We start from the raw sequence: 24,041 nt of genomic DNA, 5'->3' as shown, positions 1-24,041 counted from the left end.
GTCATTTGATGCAAGAAATATGAGTTGTTATTTCAGATTATGTGTGCGGTGGATGTACATGATCTTTAGTTTGCTAGTTATTATGAAGATTACTTCAGGAAATTGTTTCTATACAACGTTTTCATTGTTACCAAGGTGGTTGCTAGGGACGCTGCTATCGATATTATTTCTGTTATGTTGTGTAACTGTTTAATGGTGTTATCTTTATTGCTACCCCCTTCCCCGTCAATTTATAGTGTTGGTCCACAGCGCAAAGGTATTAGTTTAACAAAATCCGCATCTAAAATTGTGGCATGGGTACGTTATTTTCCCCTGTGCAATTCTCCATTTACTCAACAATAACACATAATTATCCTTGTGTTTATTTATTTGTTTGATTAATAAACACAAGTTGGAGTCCGTCAGGACCGCGGGCCGGAGCAGCTCATTTGCTTTAGAGAATATTACACCCGGAAGTAAGTATTCTCTCCGCTTCGCTTGACAAACCCTGTGATAGTCCTCAAGCTCTGTGATTGGAGGGTGTGCTCCGAGGGTTAGGCCGAGCGTCGAACAGCACTTGAAATGGGATGGAACCACGGCAGACTGTCCAAACCTGGATTTGAACGGGTCCACCCCGTCCCCCCCTCCCCCACCCCGTCCCCAGAACTACACATGCTGGCTATTGTGTTTCGCAACATGTTCTCTATCTATGGCACGAATCTATGTTTATGTTTATTAAGGATCCCCATTAGATTTTGCTCTCGACAAAAGCTACTCTTCCTGGGGTCCGACACTTAAAACAATGCAACAATAATACAACAGTAATATTGTCTCTACACTGAAGAAAAAAGGCCGTTGGATTAACATGATTTTAATATGGAAACCGGTTGCACACATTAAAAACATGTGTACTCAAAACTATTCCATTATGTTAAAGACACACAACTATGTTATGTCAAAGAAACATGAAATTGTTATGTTCATTTGAATATTTCCTTTAATAGAGGTATATCATTTACCCTATGTTTAACCAACATGACTTTTTTATGTTCATTTTAGGCTTTTAATATGCTCAGTATATTTAACTTGTACCTGTTAAAGCAACATGATTTCTTTATTGAAGCTTCACTTTAAAAAGTCTGTTGGACTTAAGTAATAAAAAACATGGAGATCGGTTGCACATATTGTTTGGTAAAGTGATGAGTACTCAAAACTATTCCATTATGTTAAAGACACACAACTATGTTATGTCAAAGAAACATGAAATTGTTATGTTAATGTGAATATTTCCTTTAATATAGGTATATTCATTTACCCTATGTTTAACCAACATGACTTTTAATGTTCATTTTAGGCTTTTAATATACTCAGTATATTTCATTTGTACCTGTTAAAGCCACATTAATATTTTGTTTAAACTACATGCTATAGTTTTCTGTTTAATCTACCTAGTGCTCAAGGGGTACATAAGATTATTTATTTCATGTGAATAGAGGCATGTCGTACATTCTTCTACAGGATCCATCCTAATCTCTTATATCTACAGCATTTATCATAACATTTTAAAACAAATAGTCAATAAAGACTACGAGAATTAACAAATACATTGAAAATAAAGAAATAGAAGAAATAGAAAATGTTTGTGATGCATGTACATATACATTATTGTGTTAGAACACATTAAGCAAGATTAAAGGAAACTATTCTCCCGACCAAAATAAAGGTTTATTGTGCCAAATGGCAAAAAAAGGCTTATTTTTGTAACTCATTCATATTAAACAATTAACAGAAAATGTCAACGCCTAGCCGAAAAAAGTAAATGTTCTTGCAAATCCATTATTTAAATAGTAACCTGCTAATATGAAAGGGCACTTTAATACAAAAAAGCAATGGCATTGCTATGGAAAAATACATGGAAGTATAATAATGGCCTGGTTTCTCACCACATATGCACTAAAGAAAGTATTACAAATAAAAAAAAAGAACTGACATTTTGAAGTTAGTAAATTAGTACAATTAGCGCAATTAGTACATTCTGAAACACATGACAAGTGGTGCATTCTGAAAACACTTGACCCCAGGAAAAACCCACATTTCTGAAACATGCAAATCAAGCAAAAAGCTTGAGCAAAGGAAGTGCAAGACAGTTGTATCGATGAAAGTCCAGTATGAATGCTGTAAAAGTGCACAATGGTCCATGGCAACAGCTCACTCAAATAGTTTGTTTTTAAACGCTTGGGCATTCTTGGAGAGCACGTTGCTGTCTAGCTCCATTAACATTTGCTGGAGCACTTTGAACGTGCACTTCAGTTTAGGGGGGTCGTTCGGGTTCATTGCATACATTAGTCGAAACAGCATGGTAGCAGCTAATGCAATGTTGTCCACATCAGTTAGTACCTGTTGGCCTTCCAGGACAATCTGTCCTCTGGTCTCATCTGTCCTCTGGTCTCATGGTGGAATTGTGTTTGACGACATAAAGTCCCACTGTAATCCCCTGAATGGACCGCAGAATGACATCTTCCTCTTCGGCCTGCATTGCGCACAGTCACAAAAGGAACAGAGTGAGATCTAACAAATCAATACATATATATACCCATTACTAAGTCCCTGTGTTTAGCAAGTACATTTGGTCAGATTTCAGTACTTTTAAGCCTCCTTGTTATCTGATATACTCCTGTCTGACCTGATAAAAAATGTTTCATTTCCTGTATCCGTTTTAAATTAAAAGCCCTCTAGCTTTTCAGTGTAGTCTGGCTATTAAACAAAAAACAGGGATGTTCACATACTTTAAGCCAGGGGGGGCCAACCCGCGGCTCTTTGCCTGGTTTCATGCGGCTCTTCAGTTCATATCGAATTTTATATGTATGAGTTTGGGGGAGAGACACTGACTCCTGACTAGTGGTGCACGGTGTACCGATACTTGAAAGGTATACCACGATACCCTGCCGTTAAAAACGTTACGATTCCTCGGTTTCATTAGTATCGGTACTTTAAGAATGACGGGGGAAAGTACTCCGGTGAGAAAGCGCCGTTTTAATAAGAGCCGTGTGTGTTCAGCGCTCTGCTTCCACTACCTGCACTGCAGCGGTGCCTGCAGTCCCTCCCCTCTCCAGCACGCTCCAAGTCCCTCCCCTCTCTCGTGCACGCGCTAGCTGCCAGAGCATGTGAGAAAACGAGAAGCATGGCTGCAAGTGGGAGTGCAACTGCCGCTGCGCCTCGGCTTGTTGACAAAAAAGACGCCAGAAGCGTTTGATGTATTTTAGCTATATCTCTGACAGTGAGGGCAAGCCTACGGACACCACGAGGCCTGTCTGTAAGAAATGTATTCATTTTATTTAATAGGAATTCTTGTCATTTATTTTATTTATTGTTCTCATTGTTTAATAGTTTGGGTTATGGTTCTGGTGTGAAATAAAGCACAATAATTACATTTAAGACTGTTTCCCTTTTTTTAAGAAAAGTATCGAAAAAGAATCTGAATTCTTGACTTGGTATCGGTATCGAAACCAAAATGTTGGTATCGTGACAACACTACTCTTGACAGTTAAACCTGATATTTAGTAGGTCTGTTAAGTATTGAATGCTGATCATTCTGACGTAATTTGGCCGGTCAAAGTTGTTTGGGCTCGGATAAAATCGCTCCGTTACCTTCGTCCCGTGTTACTTTTGTCCCGTGTTACTTTTGTCCCAGCTCTCCCTACGTGTGTATGTGTGGTGTCAGGTGTCAGTATGAGAGGATGACAGCGCGTCTAATTTTGATGTGGCCCAAGAGCCAATCACAATAATACCTGCGATGCAGAGAACCAATCACCTTTGAGGGGGGGAAAACCTATCGTTGATTAAAAACTATCCAGTGTTTCACCTACCATTGTCTTGGAGATGCGCTGCGCCCCGCCAACGGAGCCCCGCCAACGGAGCCCCGCCCCCCCCTGAAATTCAAGGTAAAAAATATATATATATTATTTTTTTTAATATATATAGCACCTAATTGCAAATAATCTATAACTACTGTGACTTTTCACATTGAAAATGTGGTTTTTTATTAAATAAACTAAACTTTTTCATTTTAAGTTGTGAGTTTAGTGTTTTGGACCCTAAGAAACACTGATGCATTAATCAATAACAATAATCCACAGCTCCTCTTTCTGCTCCAGAGGATTTAAAATATATATATATCCCAATGCCACAAAAATGCATCATGACGTGGTTGAAATCTTGTCTCCAGAAAACAAAAAACTGAAACGAGGGGTATCAGTGACTGTGTGTTTGATGTGGCTCTTTGCAGTAACATAGAAAAAAATGTGGCTCTTAACCTCTGACTGGTTGGCCACCTGTGCTTTAGGCTATATACTATGTGGTGTTTCAATAAATACATATTTTAACACCCAACAAAAAAATCAAAAGGTCAAATATTACTTCTACTGACCACAAACTCTCTCATTGAGGTACACACACACAACCCCTTGAGAAGACAATCCCGGCCTAAATCGACATCATCAACCTAAGTGAAGGGGAATAAGAAAATAAAGAATCTATTTTGCTCAATGAAATGTGTACACTATTGACTATGTATAATTTCCTTAAAATGAATTCTTACTTGAGTCATGTTTGACATAATACAGTTCAGAAGCTGGCCTATCTGTCCTCCTCTCTTCTCAAAAACCTTCAGAAGTTTGTCAGATAGCACATCCAGCTGAGAGAGAAATCTTGATTGGAGGGGCAGGGTTGTTATGATCTTAAACTCCGCATTTATCAAAGAAAACAAAATATCACAGTCATAAAAATCATGAAATCATTTCATTTTCTAATGATGTTATGATTGTACAGGGCTCAACGCTAACTTTTTTAAGTGGTTGCCAGGCTGGCAACCAGGCATCGGCTTTTGGTTGCCAAAACTGAAAAGACGGTTGCCATTTTTAGTCACCTTATATTTTAAATAATTAAGATACTATACAGTTACACATCAACTTAATAATGAACATGTGACACAAAACAATGTTCAAATGCTTTACAATAAGTAATTAACACAATTATTTGAAACTAAAGTGGTAGTAAACTTGTCCACCCTCAATTGCTGGTATACAAAATACCAGTAGTGCAGCTGTTGTCATGTTCTTCAAAGATCCCCCACAAATGAATTGAGCAAGTCACTAGTTTCTTAGTCATCCGTTGTCTTCCTTTCAAATGTGGGTTACCTTGACCTTTGTGCTGATCCCCACCATAGATCCGTTGGCCCTTCAGCATTGAAGTCTTGGATTGGCCAGACTAATACATTTCTAATGTTAAAGAGCCTGTGACACGAGTTTCCCCCATCATCCAAACCCATCAATTTGAGTAAACATTGTCCCCTTGAAAACCGTTACTGAACTGATTTTGGATATTTGTACTTTGATAACCATTAATCTGCCCTTCAATGTTGACAATTTTCTGGATCTTCTCGGGGATTCTTCAAGTCCCGCCAAATTATGTGTGACGTCATTGCATGGCAGTGGGGGATGTGCTAGTGACTTATCCGACCGGCCCACTTCGGTACCGGCCCATCGGGATTCGTCCCGATGGCCAGTCCGCCACTGCACCCAGCCCACGTAAACTGTCAACGGGGGGAGCCTCGCTGCGGGGAAACGGTGGACCTAGTGTCCCGATCGGAGAGGGAATAATAATAATAATAATAATAATCCGTGCATTTTATCCATTAATTTCCCCAACATTGTGGTAAAAAAAACACACGTTTAATCCACGTTGGTGTACTACAACTACAAAAAGCATCGGTTTGTTTTCTCATCAGGAAATGCAGACCAGCCCAAAAAAAAGATTTTTAAAATCATCCTCCTCACGATCATTTAATGTATCATATGTTCGCCGAATTGACGTGAAAGCACTAATAAATGTAGTTTCATCCACTTGAGTTTACAACTACAAAAAAAATCGATTTGTTTTTATATCACATCCGATGGGAGGAAATTCAGCAGCTCTCACTACCAATTTTTAATCCTAATTTAATCATCTTCACCACTATCATTTATGTTTATGTTTGCCGAATTGACATGAAAGCACTGACAAATATGAATATACTGTAGTCAACTTCATTAAAACGTTATTAACGTGCCTAAACTCAGTAATTCACCATTTATACGCATGACAACACACTTTGTCCGTGTTTGGCTCTCTCGCCGCACAGTGAAGCGTTCCCGCATTGACGTCACTTCCGGCTTCCCCAAAACTTCAAAATGAGTCGAAGGAATTTCCCCGCGATGTTCGAAATTATTCATATTTATCGGAACGGTATCGCACCTTCTTTTTTAAACTGACGGTTAGAGATGACTAGTAGCCCAATATTTCATTGCACAACAGTTGTTGGGAGGCTATCACAGGCTCTTTAAATAAATGAAAACCATTCACAGTTAAGAATTAGATATGAATTATTAATGCTGTAAATTACCTTTAATATGTCTAACTATATTAAAAATGTGTTTGTTTTATTTTGGTAGTAATAAGATCGGGACTCTTATTTTGAAGGAACTTTTACCGGAACTGGATGGACAACAAAGCAGAATGTTTCGCCTCCCAAGACTTTACACATTTCCTCTTTGCTTTTCGTTCAGGTTCATCTTGAGCTTTATCAGTTGAATCATTTTGAACATTAGTTTGAGAAGTTGACGTGTTGGCTGAACTTTTTACCCAACAGTCAAACAACTTAATTTGCTTTGCCATTTTTTGTAAAACGAACACACGACACACAGCGCACGCGAGTAAACGTGCATTGCTTTCTGGCTCCGTAATCATAACCAATGCATGTGCAACTTAAGTATCTGGTTCCGACTGGTCACAACAATTATTAAATATCACTCTTAATACAACAAATATTTAACATTTATCTATTTTGGGGTGCACATTTAGCTGTTTGCTGTCCTTATTTCTTTATGTTAAAAACTGGTTGCCAAAAGGCCAATAAGTGGTTGACACTTTTTCTGAATGGTTGCCAATGGCAACCTGGCAACCGTTACTGTCGAGCCCTGATTGTAGTTGTGTGCTTGCCTCAAAACGATGAAGAGAAACTAGTCCATGCATTCGTTACTTCAAGGCTAGCTTATTGTAACTCTTTATTATCAGGCTGTACCAAAAACTCAGTTAAGTTTCTTCAGCTGATTCAAAATGTAGACCAGAGCACGGAAAAGGGACCACATTACTCCTGTTTTGGCACTATAGTGAGAATAACTTTTTATATCAAGTACGAACAACCAGAGGCCTGTACTACGAAGCTGGTTCAACCTAACCTGGATATGTTTGAGTTAGCCGGTTGGCCTAATCCAAAACATACGCGCTCTCGCTAAACTCTACTACGACGCGGGTTATCAAGTGGATCGCTCAAGCCAGCCGTGCCCTATCTAGTTAGGTGCGCGTTCACATGAAAGGGGTGGTATTTGGAGCATTCGACCAATCAAAAACATGGAGAAGCGTACTGACAGCGCAGCGTCATACTTCCTGAATGAAAAGTCAACTATAATATTAGACATATGAAGAAGTTAAACTTTAAACATCCATGACTTAAACACTGTATCCAGGATAAAAGCCACATAGTTGCACCTGCAAGGTGAATACAGCTGGTAAAAGAATAAGTGTTTGAATGCGTACATTAACAGGTTTATGATATCACTGCCCCGTCTAAGACACGAGTGGATCTGACTTTAATTACATTTGTCTCGAGTGTTTCGTCAACTTAATGTGTTGCTTAAAATAATACTTCTGCATAGAGTATGTGACACTGTAAGAGACACTAAAGATCTGCATGCTCACATTCTTCACGAACGCATTCTCTCTTTGACGGTAATTATGTAGGTGACGATGCGACCGCAATAATGTCCTGTCCTCAAACGTACATTGGTAAACAGCTTGAGGACCCGTAGCTGCGCTACTTAGCTGTCCCCAAATGTGCCTGACCAAAAAACACAAACGATACAATGCAGACCTAAGAAAACAAGGGGAATTTACAACAATTTCTGTAATATAAGACTACTATAAGAAACACCCTTATAGCCATTTCAACAAACAAAACATTGTAAATGTTATGAATACATATTCAGAAATTGTCAGACTAATACCAGTTTTCAATTAGTTAAAGATCAAGTTTAATTTAGTCAAGTAAATCACACAAAACATTTGAATACTCACCATTTACTACAGAGCCTTTGGAACAATGCTCAAAGGAAGGCTGAGTTCAATCTTCTCCACACCAATTACGTATCATAGAAAAACATATTTGAAATTATTTCATCATTCACACACAAATAAAACCAAAATGTTCTGCTCCTTAAAGGCGACATTTACCATTTAATTATGTACCTTTAGGTTAATATGAACCGAATTAGGCCGACATGGGCGCCTCCAGTGTAAAAAGCTACAGTAGCCTATACTAATGCAATGAGTACAACTTTGTGCGGAGCCATACACATCAGCGTTGCGAGCTCATTTCTATTGGTTTCCTTTTTTTTTGTTTTTTTTAAATTTATTAATTTTTTTAACAGACATTGCTCCAGATAACAAACCGTACATCAAAACATGTAACAACAAACAACTAAACAAAACGTAACGGGGGAGGGGGGGGGGGGGGGGGTGGATGCAAGGATGACTTCCTAAGACAGCTGATTGTGACATACACAGGACATTACATACACAATACATTATACATTACACAGGAGATGCCATATTGACAGGGTTAGATAGGAGAGCTGCGGACAGTGAACCGCAATCCTCCTGTCTCCCCTCAAAATCCCCTGGCAGAGAAGCTGCACGCTCCATGTTCAGTAGGTCCAGATACTCCCTCAGCCATGAGTCCCTAGTAAAGCGGGCTGGTTTGCGTTCCTTCCAGTTTAATAGGATGAGTCTTTTTGTGGCTAAACAGCCCAATGTCCAGAGCCGATCGGTAGTCCTTGCAGGATTGCCATCTGGCTTGAGACCCAGTAGACATGCAATGGGACATGTAGGGAAATTAACTTTGAAAGATTCAGACAATAAGGATATTACTTCTGACCAAAGTTTTTTTACCGCTGGGCATTCCCAGAGTAGGTGCAACAATGTACCTCGCTTGCCACATTCATGCCAGCATAAATCTCTGTGTTTATTGTCCATCTTGGATTTTGTAACAGGGGTGATGTAAGCTCTATTTAGAATTTTGAACTGTATGATCCTGAATCTTACACATTTAGAAGAGAACATAGCTGACTGCCAAATGGAGTTCCATTGCAAAGCAGACAGAGAGATATTCAAGGTATGCTCCCAGGACAGTTGGACAGGAGAATAGGTATTCGGGGCAGCCCTAGATAATAATTTATAAATGTTAGAGACCATACCTGATGATATGATTGCTTTCTTGAGGCGCTGGTCCTCTTCCATACATGAAGCAGGCATGGCTCCCTCCTTACATTTTGTACTAATAATAGATGCTAGTTGTGCATATGATAGAAAAGACGAGCCTGAGAGACCATACTGATTTTTGAGTTGTTGAAATGGAAGGGTTTGGTCTTTATATATCTGTCCAATTGTAGTAATACCAGCCTTCTGCCAGATATTATTACTTAAAGTGCCTCCTCCTGCAGAAATACAGGGGTTACTCCAAATGGGGCAAGATGGTAAAGAGAGCCCCTCAATGTTGAGTCTCCTGTGCAGTTGCTTTACAATAGAGCATGAAAAGCGGATGATGGTATTATCCTTTGAGGGTGGTGGTTTTGGGCAGTACCACATTGATGCCAGAGATATGTTTTGGTTTACAGACATGATGGATTGCTCCAGCCATTGCCAACGGCCTACCGAAGAGGCACTTTTGTACGCCCACGATAATGGATACTTTGCATTGAAGGACAGATAATACTGGAATACATCTGGGACTCCCAAACCTCCCATTGATCTTGGAATGATCAACTTATTATGTGCGATTCTGGGTTTCTTATTATTCCAAAGGAACTGAGTGAATAGGGATTTGATATCTTTAAACCATTTTAGTGGGAATTCAAGAGGGATAGAGGAGATAATATGAGAAAGCCTTGGGAGAACATTCATTTTCAAGGTTTCTGCTCTGCCCCATAGAGAGAGTGGTATGGCCATCCACCTGTTGATGTCCTCCTTAATGGACTGGAAAATAGCAGGGCCTTTAAGGCTAAAGATTTTAGAGATAGGAGAGACGATGTTAATTCCCAAATACCTCATTCCATTTGTTTTCCAAATAAAGGGGGTGCTCATTAGGTTGTGTTTATATGTATATGAGTTAAGTGGGATTGCTTCACTCTTGTTCCAATTTATCTTATATCCAGAGAAGCTGCCAAATAAATGTATCATATCAAGAACTGCGGGTATAGAGAGTGCTGGCTTGCTCAAAGTAAGAAGTATATCGTCAGCGTACATATTTAATTTGAAATCGTGTCCATGAATGTTCACACCATATATGTCACCATTAGCGCGAATTGCACAGGCTAATGGTTCTAGAGCCAAAATAAAAAGTAGGGGACTAACAGGACACCCTTGCCTCACACCACGGTGTAAGGGGAAAGGTTTTGAGATTAACCCATTAGTTCTAACAGAAAAGAAAGGAGCGCTATACAAAGTCTTTACCCAGCTAATCAACTTGGGCCCAAAGCCACATTTTTTGAGCGTGTAAAACAGATATTTCCATTCTATTTGGTCAAAAGCTTTCTCAGCATCTAGTGATGCTGCAATCATTGGCAAATTGCTGGAGCTTGCTTCTAGGATAATCTGAAAAACCCTCATGTTATTTGAGGACTGGCGGCCTGGAATGAAACCTACTTGGTCTAGATGCACTATAGATGGAACCACCTTCTCCAAACGGAGTGCCAGTATCTTGGCTAGAATCTTGTAGTCACAGTTTAGAAGGCTTAAAGGGCGGTGGTTACCCATCAGAGAAGGATCTTTGCCCGGTTTAGGCAACAATGAGATAATGGCCCTGCTCATGGAGGGAGGCATGGCTTCAGATTCTAATATTTCATTGAATAACAATAGTAAATATGGTGAAAGCTGTTCTTTAAAACATTTATAGAACTCTGTTCCAAAACCGTCGTCCCCTGGAGTTTTCCCTGATGCCATCTTCATGATTGCGTTTTCTATTTCATTTTGGGAAACAGGTGCCTCCATAGCAGATCTGTCAGCCAAGCTGACGCTCGGGAGGTTAAAATCTCCAAAAAAGCTATCTAAGGCTTCTTCATTCAAGTTATTTTTTGTGCTATATAATTTAGAATAATAGTTCTTGAAAGATTCATTGATTTTGGCTGCATCACACTGTAGCCTGTCATGCTCATCTCTGATCGCTGGAATAATCTGTCTGTTTTCTATTTGTTTCAATCTATGAGCTAACATTTTCCCTGCTTTGTCTCCGGATTCAAAGTATGTTCTTCGTAAACGAAAAAGGGCTAAAGCTGTCTCCTCATGTACAAGTTTCTGCAAATTAGTCCCAGCGGTGAGAAGTGAGTTCCTTAGATCTAAATTGGATGGGTCTAGCATGTGCTGCTCTTCTAGAGTCTTGAGTTTAAAGTTTAATTGGGATTTCACCTCTCTGCGCTTTTTATTCTCTGCCGAGGAGAAACTAATTAACCAGCCCCTGCATGTTGCTTTAAAAGCCTCCCAGACAGTATTGACACTTGGTACAGAATTTAGATTGATCTCAAAGAAATCAAAAATTTGGTTTTTAATGAGCAGTGTGCATTTTTCCTTTTTGAGTAGAGATGTATTAAGTCGCCACTGTTTGGATTTGCAAGGGTTGGTTGGAGGGAAAAATGTGACAGATACCGCAGCATGATCACTTAATAATATACTATGCATTTTGATCTCAATAACATTCTGGATCAAATTTGAAGACATCATTATGTAATCTATCCTTGAGTAGGAGTTATGCGCACCGGAATAGAAAGAGTACTCTCGGGCATCTGGGTGCACTAGGCGCCACACATCTGTAATACCGAGCTCGGATTGAAAGTCCCTCAAGGCGGCGGAAATGTTTTTATCTGAAGGGAGAGGGTGGCTGGATCGATCCACCATAGGGTCACAGACAGAGTTGAAATCGCCACCTATAATAAGAGGACCCTCTATGGACTGCAATACCTTTGGGCAAAGCGAGGTAAAGAATTTAGATTGTAAACTATTTGGAGCATACACATTCACTAATGTCACCATTTTATTCTGTAGCAAACCTGAGACAATTACATATCTTCCCTCTTGATCAACATACATTGGATGATTTGAAAGGCATATTCTTAGAAATTAAAATACTGACTCCTCTACTAGCTTTTCCTCCAGGGGAAGAGAATATCTGCCCGACCCAATTCTGTCTTAGTTTTTTAGATTCCATCGCATTCAAATGAGTCTCCTGTAGCATAGCAATATCACAATTTAAAGACTTTAAGTACAACAAAATCTTATGTCTTTTGATTGGATTCTGAATTCCATTTACATTCAGACTAAGCAAAATAATTTTGTTCAATTGTGTATCCATTTAAGTAAGGTAACAATCATATCGGATGCCCGGCTAGTATTTTGGTCAAATTGGAAGGGTGTCATCGACGCATCAAGGGAAGGGAGGGGAAATATATAAACAACAACACAAGACCGTAAAAAATACAACACAAGATTACATAAAAACATAGAGATGCTACCACCCTTCCCCCTAACAATACACAGATAAACACAAAAACAAAAAATATATTGCCAAAAGGCAATACGACGGAAAATACATTGAGATGGAGGAAAGTCCATCTCTATCCGTGAAGAAAAAGAAGAGCCGCGGAGCTCAGGTGCGGAGAGGTAATCCAGTCCTTCAATAGCCAATAGGCCTATTCATTTGTCTGCCATTAACCACAACTTTGCTAACTAGTTGGGGCTTACATTACAGTATAGCCTGCATCAGAATCCTAATGAGGGTGTGTGCGACTGTGAGTCAGTGTATGTGCGGGCATGCGTCAGTGTAAATGATTCTGTGTGTGTGTGTGCGCTTGCGGTGGGGGCGTAGGCCAACTCACAGTCTTGTGGTTATGTCACATCCCAAATAGATCAGGTCTCTTTTCTTTTAGAACTTTCTCAGCTTCCTTGGGATCTTTGAATATGACAGTCTCCCCGTTGATGGTTACGATGAGTCTGGCAGGGTACAGGATGCCGTGCCGTAAGTCTTCTTTGCGCAGTATGCTACGGAGCTCTCTGTATGAATCCCGCTGGCGCTGTATCTCCATTGGGAAATCCTGAAACATGCGAAGATCATGTCCGTCCCATGTCAGCTTTCCTTTAGCAGACGCCAGCGTCTTAAACACCTCGTTCTTATCGCTCCATCTGAGAAAACGTATGATGATATGCCGCGGAGGGTGCCCAGGGTCCGGGATGGGACGCAGAGTGCGGTGGGCACGCTCTATCTCAGGTGCGGGGATTGTGTCACTCAGCTTCAGGAAGTGTCGGAGAATTTTATCCAGTAGTGGGGAGATGCCACCGGCTTCTTTACCCTCGGGGAGGCCGGGTAGGATGAGATTATTTCTCCGACTTCTAGCTTCCAGATCCAGCATTTTACCCTGGAGGGCTTTGACATTTTTGGACAAATCACCCATTGTCTTCCCTTGGGAATTGGCTTGATCCTCTATCTCGCTAATGCGCTTCTCTGCGTTGTTTATTCTTTGAGAAGTGGCCTTAGAGTCTTTCTTTAATTGAACAATAGCCTTGTCCAGATTGTCGAACCTTACGTTACAGGTTTCTTTAACGCTTTGTATTTCGATAAGCAATTGGCTAGCCCACTTGGGGACGTGTTCCTCTTCACCAAACATTTCCGCCATGAGGCCGCTGTCTTTCTTTGCTCTAGCTCTGGTCAAACTACTGCCGGGCATTTAGACGCAGATGTTTTTACACACTAATAGAGCTGACTGCGCATTACACTTTGAGACCTTCAGTTTTGGTTAAATCATAGTTAAGTCTGATTACCGCCTGCACCCGACTACTCCGCTCAGCTCGCCGTTGTCATCACGTGATCTCCATTGGTTTCAATGAAGACGTGCACTGCAGCAGGGCGCACCGCTCGTCATGTGACGAGAAACAACCAATCACAACCGAGAAACATCTCAACTTCCGTAAACACAAGTGTACGGCAAATATGGAAGATAAGTTTATTTCACAGCGGGTGGATCGTCACCCTTACTTGATCTGTCCGGCATGTCCCCCATATTCATGGTATCTGCACCGCTGCTAAAATGTAACACAATCATTAATATCCTCCACTTTCCAGTATCAAGTGTCCCTTTCCGGGACACACCCCAACACACAATATTGTGTCTCTGTTTTGATCTGTGTGTAATTACGGTATTTACATGAACACAGAGCGGATCAAAGCAGAGACATAAACACAGTTTTTTAGGGAAAACACTGCGGTCCCACAGACAATATTGTATCTTCAACAATCAACACCTTAAATGGGTAAAAATGGTCGCTTAACGTAAGGTAGGCCTACAACCTGCATCAGCGCCCTTAAAAGTCGGAACAAGAGTAGACCGATGCAGTAAAGTTCTACACCGCCTGACAGCAGACAAGAAAAAATAATTTAAAACAAGACGTAGCCTATATAGACATGCAGACATGCCGCAAGCTCATCCATCAGATATGACTCCCCCTCCCAACTGAGCTCGGTTTAATGTGCATAACTTTGGGCAAGGTTCATCGTTTTAAATATTGTAAATCAAGCAACTGTCGGACTTACGCTCTACAAATACTCACAGTATAAAAAAAACACGCTAAACACAAGTCAATCAATATAAACTCACCTTATGATTTTCATGGCTTTATCCTAGCTAACACCAGTGAATGACAATGTTTACAAATTGACAGCTGTATTTACGTTGCTCGTTGTAACGGTGTTACAGTACAAGTTGAGTCATGACAACTGGCGACATTCTATTATTTTCGTCATAGGAATCCGGGGCGTGTACATTGAGGACCCATTGTTGACTTACCAGGAAAGAAACATCGTTTGTCGTTTACGTTCATCTTTTGCTATATCTGCCTCCATAGGATCACTTTGATGCACATTCAGTACTCGTATGTGAGGTTGTGGGGGAGAGGTCGATATCGTGACGCTTACAGGGAGGTATCGAACATTACAAAGTAGGTGACTGTGTAGATGCCTGTTCAAAATATTGCAAACTTGAATAAATCATTTAAATTATATTATTTGTTTCCGACTTTCATTTGTTCATCGTTCTTAATGTGATGTATATTAGCTTTGATAGCTGTCCATACCTTCAGACAGCCTAAAAGTAAAACACAAGTTGTTTATTCACAAACGCTCATCGACATGACTGGATCACTCATGACAAGTTGTGATCAGCTCCGATTAAATTGTGATATCAATTCTTTAGCTATTCTCCAGGGAGCACGTTTTTTTGATGAAATACCTGTATCCCTCTCATCACAACAAGACTCTACACTGTGCAGGAAAAACAATTACATACATGAAAATAACCTTGATGCATGGGAATGAAACACACAAACTATCTTCCGTGGCTATGCTGATATGTCACAGTAACAGTCAACCACATAAAAGTAAGTCCAGCGGGGCACACGTTGAATACATATAAAACATTTGTACATCATTCTTAATGTGATGTATAGTAGCTTTGATAGCCTAAAAGTAAAACACAAGTTGTTTATTCACAGCCCGAAAGCAACATCGAGATGACTGGATCATCTGCAGTGTTGGGCAAGTTACTTCCAAAATGTAAGACAGTACATTACTTACTAATGTCTTTTTTAAGTAATAGGCTACGTTACATTACAATATTACTGTCTCTGAAATGTAATGACTAACACTACTTTTATATTAGCCTATTTTTGAGTTACTCTACCAAAATAACCTTAAAAGAATGGCTAAATATTTTAAATGCTAAAATGTAGTTAAGTGCAGCTCATTATACATCCAGTGAAGGACAATGTGGTATAGCATAACAACTGTGTAGGCCATTAAGGCTACTCACAACTTTTATTACACGGCTTAGTTGAATACTCGATTCTGATTCATTGAACCTGTGACACGTTGTTAATACAGTAGTACAGACCACTGTTGATGACTACAATGAAGGTTGCTAAGGAGGATCAAGAAAGAGAAAGCAAAAGAGGTTAAAAGACGGAGCGCTGAACGTCAGATAAATCACCAGAAGAAGGCAGAGAGGAAGTAAATACTAGCAGGAACACGGAATGGGCTCTGTAGTGTGTTTAGTATGTAATAAGCGGGATATTTGTGCAGTGAGGCAGTCATGGGGAAAAGAACATCCGACAGCCTGGATCTTGATGAGCCTGAAGGGTAAACAATTTTTCTCTGGTGTCAGAATGTCTTGCAATGTTGGTAAATGGTTCAAAAACATAAAACCATTTAATTTCGGGTTAAAATGTGTTGTTACTGCGTTACTGAGAATTGTAACGGGCAATATATTACCCACATTTTATTAGTAATGCATTACATTACTTTGTTACAGCTAACAGTTATACATTACTGTAACTCCGTTACTTTTGTAACGCATTACACCCAACACTGTAACTGAAGCACGTGTTCATCACAGGATCGATCACAGCTGGCCACAGCTGACCATCTGGGACAAGCTGTGATCTGCTCCTTGATTGTCTCTAGTGCTATATAAACTGGTGGAAATGACACAAATGTATGAGGATAGCGAGAGAGATATAGCGAGAGACATAGCGAGAGAGACATTTAGAGCGAGAGAGACATTTAGAGAGAGAGACATTTAGAGCGAGAGAGACATTTAGAGTTAGAGCAAGAGAGACATTTAGAGAGAGACATTTAGAGCGAGAGAGACATTTAGAGAGAGACATTTAGAGCGAGAGAGACATTTAGAGTTAGAGCGAGAGAGACATTTAGAGTTAGAGCGAGAGAGACATTTAGAGCGAGAGACAGATACATAGCGATAGAATAGTGAGATTCGACAGAGTAAGATCGATTGTGCGTGAGTACTGAATGTGATTGTTTGTTTGTCCTTGTGTGTTGTGTGTTAATTTAGTGAGTAGTTGTTTGCCTGTGTGTGTGTTGGAGGGACAGCATTTGTGTAGGGCTTAATATTAGAGAGGGCCAGCAAACCATGGATGCAAACATGGTGAAAGAACTGTTGGATTTCCATATCCGCCATATATATCCTGAAGGCTTGACTAACAAACAGAGGTTTGCTATCAAAAGAAGAGCTGAGTCCTTCAGGATTAAAGGTAACCATTTCAGACATGTGGTCTTCAGAACATCATCTGCTTTGATAACACTGTTGATACATGTATAATTATGACATTTCAATACCAGACGGAGACCTGCACTACATATGCAGGAGGAAAAAAAACAGGACTGAGCACCTTGCAAAAGTGGTCTTATCAAGTGAAGAAGCCAACGAGCTCTTCATAGAGTTCCACTGCAGCCTAATTGGTGGACACGCTGGAATGGAGAAAACTCATCTGGCCATCATTCAGCGGTTCTATTGGCCTGGCATGACGGAGGACATCCGCAAGTGGGTGAGTTCAAAATAATGAGGTAAATTACACATTATGGTACAAAAGTGCAACACATAAAGGTTTATAGTGTGTTTTTTTGTTCAGATTGCTGCGTGTCCCCAGTGCCAATCCAAGAGGGCCACTATCAAGGAGAAGAAAGAGTACACTCCTATTGAAGTACAGGACACATTTGCAGACAGTTTCAGCTTTCAAACATGCCAACAGTAATGTACTGCAATGCTCATGTGTATTTTTTTCATCTCAGGTAACAGAGCCTCTGGAACTTGTCGGCATGGACCTAGTGGGTAAACTCACAGTAACCGATGGTGGCAATCAGTACATTTGTGTAATGGTTGATTATTTCACCAAATGGGCAGAGGCATACCCACTTAAAAATAAAACAGCAGATGAGGTGACCAAGTGTATTCTTGATTTCTTTTACAAATTTGGTGCACCTAAAAGACTGCTAACAGATCAAGGCAGGGAATTTTGCAATAAGGTACTACTGTGAAGAATTATGACTCCCCATTATGTAACTGCTGTGCTAACTTATTTATTTCCTGTTTGTCCCAATGTTCACTTCAAGGTCAACTATAACCTTTGTGAGAAGCTGGCCATCAAAAGAAGCCTGTGCTCGCCGTACCACCCACAAACAAATGGTTTGGTGGAAAAACTAAATGGCACAATACAAAGGTATATTTGTTCATAGAATAACAAACATTACTGTTCCTATATGAACTAATCAGAATTGATAGCTAAAAATACAACAAAAGTAAATAAATCAGCTGCTTTATCATATATTAGAAACCAATTTCTGTTCTACCTTCTTGTGTTTGTACTTGACCTGAATTTAGGTCCCTGAACAAACTGGTGGAGGGTGAGCCCAAACGGTGGGACCAACTCCTCCAAGGGACGATGTTTGGTCTGAGAACGAAAACCCAGCTGACCACCAAGTTCAGTCCTTATTTTCTGATGTTTGGGAGGGAAGCGAGTTACCCGTCAGAGGTGCCCAAGGAGTATGAGGTAAGATCTGATAATGTCCTCATCCTTTTTAATTATTCATACTATTTCAAACATCAATGTTTTCTCAACATTCTGACGCTTTTCTGTGGCAGATAACGGAAGAGAAAGTGAGCAACTTGTTGCAAATGGAGGAAGTCTTCGAGGGACTCAAAAAACAGGAGGCAGTTTTCGCGAGGGTGAAAGGTAACATAGAAAAAAGCCAAGATAAGATCCGCAAGAGGAAAGAAGGTGGGCAAGTGGACAATTTTCAAGTGGGGGATTTCGTTTTAAAACGCAACAAAAGGTCGGAACAGAGGAAAGGAGGAAAGCTAGAGGCAGACATGTTGGGACCATTCAGGATCCTAAAAATTGAGGGGAAGGTAGCGGACCTTGCTACAAAAAAAGGAAAAAAGACAATGAGAGTGAACATTGATCATTTGAAATACTATGTCCAGCCAGAGGAGAGGATCCCTGCTAAATTACAAAAAGTGTTGGATCCTTCTCCTCTGGCTGCTCCACTGCCCTCCACACCCACACCCACCTCCACCTCCACAACAGAGTACCAGGCACGAGGAGCATCCTCTGATGTAGAGACTTGTAAGTAAACTGAAAAAAAGTACACCTTAAAGTATGCATTTCATTAATAACTAACATGCCTTTTTTTATAGTAATCCGAGACATATGGGCAGGGAGGAGACAAGAGACACTGTGGGCCAAGTATGGCCCATACAAAATATACAGTCAAAATCTGTTGGTCTTGGCCCCGGGAGAGGAGTTGGAGGGAGAGGTAAGCCTACTGTATATGAAAAATGTAAGTAGGCAAACTGATCATTCTGAAAATGGGTTCAAAAGATACTGGTGTATTCATAGATTGTGAATGCCTATCTGGCATGGGTTGGGGCCAAAGCTGGGGTCTTCATTGTGGACTCCTACCTAATGACTTCCCTCTGGCAGGGAACCCACAAGGGAGGCTTAAGAAAGGTGAGTAGAGTACTAGAAATAAGTGTATATATGAACATATGTATGTACTGATGAATGTACAAATATTTTTCAGTTGGATTTGTCAAAACATGAGGTGTCGGCCGGAGCTGTCTGTGACGGGGCACACTGGACCCTCATTGTAAGTAATCTAAAATGTTAATGGGTCAAGACATTTTTATTTATTCAACACTCAACACTTTAATAATTTCTTTGCACTTCCATAGATCATGTATCTGAATGAGAACAGGTCCCTGTTCTTGAACCCATTGGGGGCCACGGAAGAGCAATTAATCAGATGCAAAGATGTAACAAGGTGAATAAAATATAAGCTCTAATGTGTTTACTAGACATATTCAGGATTTTTGATTATATTAAGAGGGAGCAACACAAAGCCACATAAATCATGTTCCTGATTACTACTGTTTTACTTGAATACCATTAGATTGTCCTGTGTGAACACATGCAGCTCTTCTTGACTTAAAAAAGGATCTGAATTGGGCTTATATACAAAACCCAATCTATCTGTTTCCTATGTAGATCGCTGGTCCGAAAACACAGACCTTCAGTTGGAAGATGGGCCTGCACAACAATCGATCATCCCAAACAGATGGATTCTACGTGCTGCGGTGTGTTGGTTCTGAAGGTAACATTTAGTAATGTGTGTGTGTATATATAACCATCTGTAATTAACAAAAATTATGAAGATACTTATGACAGACCTTTTAAGCTTGCAGAGCAAATACTGCAAAAACAACAGGTCCAGTACCCAGTGGACCAGGAAGGAGTGGCCTCAATGAGGTTAAAGATGGCAATGGCTCTGGTGAACAACTCAGGTATACAGGACTAGACAGGGGAAACATAAATATTGTGTCTTATTTGGCATTTCAATACCTTAATGCCTGTATTTCTTAATAATTTTTTTACAGATGACCTATCCGAGCTGTGTCGGGCCTGTGGGGAACATAGCATAGGGCCTAAGGTTGACCAATGGGTAAGAAGTTGTATTTATTTCCTGACCAACATTTGGCTGGAGGACTGGGATACACCCTGGATTGGTTACCTCTACAGCACTGGGTGAACACTCTCTATAACAGATATTATAAATGTTTACTTTAATTCACCAAACTTGCATGCCTTTGCACTATGGGATGACACTGGAGCAGTTGAAGAAACTTCTGAGCATGGACTCTAAACAGAAAGGAAAACAGCTAAGATCTAAAACTATACATTGCTTGCTTAATGAAATGTAAACAACTTGATTACTGCTTACTCTGGATGAGGGATGTTAAAATGTTTGTCAATATTCTAACAAGTCGTTTTTCTGTTTATTTTTAAGATCGAGTGCACTGGGTGCACTATGTGGTACCACACGTACTGTGTTGGGGAGCCCTCTCTCAATGCAGATTTCTTTTGTAAAGGCTGCACTTCTTAGACACACACACACACACACACACACACACACACACACACACACACACACACACACACACACACACACACACACACACACACACACACACACACACACACACACACACACACACACACACACACACACACACACACACACACACACACACACACACACACACACACACACACACACACACACACACACACACAGTTTATTATTTCTGTTGGCAAAATCCTGAATGTCCTCTTCCAACATGAGGGTAACATGATAACAAAGGTATCAACTGTAGCTGTGAACATGACAGGATGTGTGATTACCTAGAAGAGCATCAGGACTGTTTGAGGCATATGATAGCTATGTGATTAGCATGATGATTCAGCCTCTATGGAGAGAGACATATGACAAGCATGCTCATTTCTGACGTGGAGCTAATCTGAAGTAAACATTGAATACTGCTTTCTATTCCTCCATCTTGTGACTGTGGAACTCCCTCTCTTGGATATCAGCATGTGAAGGACACTGTTCAGGAACTAGTTGATGCTCTGTATGTGATGACTCCTTCCATTCTGGAGAGGATCACAGATACATGGATCCTGAGGCTCAAGCTCAAGCCGGTGACCAGGGAGATTGTTCTAACAATTTCCAATAAATGTTATTCTGAAACATAACTATCACTGTTGTCTTTCCTTCTATAAATGAAGCCAAAAAGATGTCAAGCTGGCACTTAGCCCTCCAAAAAGTGCATGGTTGCAACTTAGACGGTTAAGCATTTTATATCAGTGGGTCCTCATGGTGCAACACAGAAGACAGACATAATTGCTTAGACACAGGTGTCACATGAACTTTAAATGCTCTGGAAAGTTCCTTATACAACTTTAGCCTTTTTTGTCTCATGAAGTCCCTAAGTGACGCACACTGAACAGTCTGGTGGGTCATGGTCCTTGTCATTTGCTTTTGTGTTCCCATAACAACATGTCCAAGATGTCCATGTGCCAGGCTAACACATGTGACAGAACTAGCTACATTTGGAAATGTTTTTTGTTGCTAAAGCTAACATTCAAGCCATTTAAGAATAAAAATGCTTACATGACATGTCATTTGTTAAACATTAAGCTGTCTTTGGCTCTTTTCTGATTCTGATTACATATACATATGTTGTAGAAACATTTCTTGATGAAATTGATATGAAACAAATGCCATAAATATTGCTGTGACACTGGTGTCACATCGGGACATTAACCCTAAACATTCACAGTAAACCCAGAGTGACATATATGTACAATTACAAATATGATTATGATCTGCTCAGTTAATTTAGCTGATTCAATTATATTTAGTTAACATATTCCTTATTATTCAATTGAAAGTATGTTCAAACAAATGTAAACCAAAACATCATCCTCATTAATGAAGTTATAAATAAGAGTTACTTTACGATTAAAGCCCAATGTGACATATATGTCACATTTCAGATATTTGACACTAGGGGGGTTACTTGTCAGAAATGTGTCTATTTAGTCTAAATGACGTTCCCCTTAATTTCCCCAAAAGTAGAAATGGGTCCGGGTTCTTATGGGTTAAACGTATAGGCTTAAAGGCATAATAGAACTACTGTATTATATGTATTCAACGTTTGCCCCGCTGGACTTACTTTTATGTGGTTGACTGTTACTGTGACATATCAGCATAGCCACGGAAGATAGTTTGTGTGTTTCATTCCCATGCATCAAGGTTATTTTCATGTATGTAATTGTTTTTCCTGCACAGTGTAGAGTCTTGTTGTGATGAGAGGGATACAGGTATTTCATCAAAAAAACGTGCTCCCTGGAGAATAGCTACAGAATTGATATCACAATTTAATCGGAGCTGATCACAACTTGTCATGAGTGATCCAGTCATGTCGATGAGCGTTTGTGAATAAACAACTTGTGTTTTACTTTTAGGCTGTCTGAAGGTATGGACAGCTATCAAAGCTAATATACATCACATTAAGAACGATGAACAAATGAAAGTCGGAAACAAATAATATAATTTAAATGATTTATTCAAGTTTGCAATATTTTGAACAGGCATCTACACAGTCACCTACTTTGTAATGTTCGATACCTCCCTGTAAGCGTCACGATATCGACCTCTCCCCCACAACCTCACATACGAGTACTGAATGTGCATCAAAGTGATCCTATGGAGGCAGATATAGCAAAAGATGAACGTAAACGACAAACGATGTTTCTTTCCTGGTAAGTCAACAATGGGTCCTCAATGTACACGCCCCGGATTCCTATGACGAAAATAATAGAATGTCGCCAGTTGTCATGACTCAACTTGTACTGTAACAACGGCACATGTGAACTCTGCTTTTTGCAAACAATGCGTCTTGTGATAACCTGTAACTATGTCGAACATTTCATGACATTAAATAACTTTAAATAACTTTTACCTTGTAGAGATGTTCTCGGGACAGAACCAGCTTACTCCTCCGATGCGGGAAGAAAAAATGGTAGAACCCCTCGCCCCATCCTTTGTTTAAAAAAGAAAAAGCTTCACATTTTTTAAAATAAATATATTTTGCAATTTTTTTCTGCTTTACATCTTGTCCATTAAAGTGCCATATTGTTCAGGTTCAATTACGAAACTATTAAAGTACGGGTTTGAGTCCGACCATATTAATTTGTGAATAAAACATTTGTAAATAATAATTAGAAGCCGAGTAATCGGCTGCGGAGCAAGCTGCTGACGTATGTGCTCAGTGGGCGGAGTTACAGAGACAAACATAACTTTTTTCTTATTTCTTAACATGATTGAGACTTATAGAACGCACACCCCTCAAGATTAACATAGTTCTATATGATTGATTCATGTTTCGACGAGAAACATGAGTAAATTATGTTTCATATATTAAATGCATATTTGCAAATTGAACATCCCCACTTTCCCCTTTTTTTCAGTGTACTAAAGTTTAACTACTAATGTAAAACTAACACACTGGGAGAAATAAAGGTCAACAAAACTACCCCAACAAGTAGCACTTACTGCATTAAACTCAAGTCAGTGCCTGTGTTAGGGTAATTTTGGTGACAAATAATGCAATAAATGGTGAGCATTTGAGAAACAATATTTCTGTTGAATTCCTCACAACCAAGACAACCCCAAAGAG

General features: G+C 39.9%; 1 long non-coding RNA gene across 2 annotated transcripts; it reads right to left on the bottom strand.

Annotated features, from left to right (window-relative positions):
- Positions 1-869: 869 nt before the first annotated feature.
- Positions 870-23,356, bottom strand: LOC307022378. 2 transcript variants are annotated; one of them, XR_013803374.1, is made up of 3 exons: positions 23,325-23,356; positions 3,846-3,908; positions 870-2,509 (listed from the first exon to the last, which is right to left on the bottom strand). It is a non-coding gene; the product is annotated as an uncharacterized lncRNA (long non-coding RNA). The 2 variants fall into 2 exon arrangements; XR_013803375.1 differs by lacking the exon at positions 23,325-23,356 and adding an exon at positions 7,774-7,937.
- Between the last annotated feature and the right edge of the window lie 685 nt (positions 23,357-24,041).

This window comes from Notothenia rossii (assembly GCF_949606895.1).
Source record: "Notothenia rossii genome assembly, chromosome: 10".
In the NCBI taxonomy this organism is placed as follows: domain Eukaryota; kingdom Metazoa; phylum Chordata; class Actinopteri; order Perciformes; family Nototheniidae; genus Notothenia; species Notothenia rossii.
The sequence above is the reverse complement of the archived record's forward strand: the minus strand, read 5'-3'. Positions and strand labels throughout refer to the sequence as shown.